Below are 1378 nucleotides of genomic sequence, written 5' to 3' on the forward strand. Positions count from 1 at the left end.
GCCAATAGAACCCTGATCGCCTAATCAACCACTTCATCTTATGAGCCGATTGATGAGTTCCACAGGCGCCTTCATGTACCTCGTCTAAGAGCCGATTTGCCTCGGCTGTTCCCAAACATTTGAGAAGTAACCCTTCCAAGGTCCTGTAGAACATGTCATCTCCAAAAGAAGGACATACTTCATAGCCTTGTACCTTATCCGTTTAGGTGCCCCCGAGCCGGATCTTGCAAGTGAATTGAAGATATCGCGCTCTCCAATCATCTCGGCTCCATGAAATATATCCGGGACATCGGCTCCTTCCATCGCCTCCTTATAGCCTCGACGCCATCCGCGCGAGATCGTTCGCCTCCGTATTCTGCGACCTCGGACCCGCTTGAAGTTTATGCACCTAAACCGTGTCATCGCCGCGGCAATGCATCCATAATGGGAAGAGCGACTCGCCTCACACTTGTATTCTTCCGTGAGCCGGGGATCACCAACTTTGAGTCTCCAAAGAGTTCCACCGTCCGCCTCGGCTTCAACTAGCAACTCCATCCCCTTACGTAGTGCCTTCATACTCAGCAACATTATTAGTGCAAGGGGTAGATAGCCCGATGGAGAAGGTGTAGGTTGCCCCCCCGGGCGACACGAGTAGGATGCCGATGCCGCAACCATCATCGCAAACCGACCCATCGAAGAACATGGCCCATGCACGTGATAGGCGTTGGCCGGCTATATTAGTGTTGATTCGTCTCGGCCGATTAGATCGGCCAAGGCCTGTCCCTTGATCGTTTCGCAGTTGATACCGGAGATCCAACAACTCGATAACGCGAACATCCATTTACCGGAAGTCGCCTTTCGAACCAGGAGCCGGCAAAGATGCTTGATGACGTCTCGATCGGCAAATGATGATGATTGCCGCTGCGTAAAGATGTGACGAAGCTCTGGTGCGTGTGTACAGACAGAGGCACACTGACCTCTCGACTCGGCGCCTCGCGTTCTCTGCATCCAACATCCTTCACTGAGGTAGAAAGAGTCCTTTCCATGCCATCATAGGATTTGTACGACCACCGAGGCGATAGGAAGCATCGGCCACCGCTGTGTGAATATAGAATGGCATGTCTTGCTGGGGCGGAACCAACACGGGCGGCCAGCTAGATACTCTTTAATCTCATCAAACGCCAGCCGCCGCTCTGCCCCCTGAAACTCCTCATCGCTTGATTTTTACCAATCCCATGAACGGCCCAATTGGCCCCGACAGATTAGGGATGCATGAACTCTTCCACGCAAATTGATTTTGCCGATGAGACTTTGAGTTCCTTCTGGTGGTAGGTGGCCTTCCATTGTCGACCGCCTCGACTTTTCAGCCGATCTCACTCCACGCTCATGAACTAGGAAG

The sequence above is a fragment of the Lolium rigidum genome, chromosome 7 (assembly GCF_022539505.1).
Source record: "Lolium rigidum isolate FL_2022 chromosome 7, APGP_CSIRO_Lrig_0.1, whole genome shotgun sequence".
Classification (NCBI taxonomy): Eukaryota; Viridiplantae; Streptophyta; class Magnoliopsida; order Poales; family Poaceae; genus Lolium; species Lolium rigidum.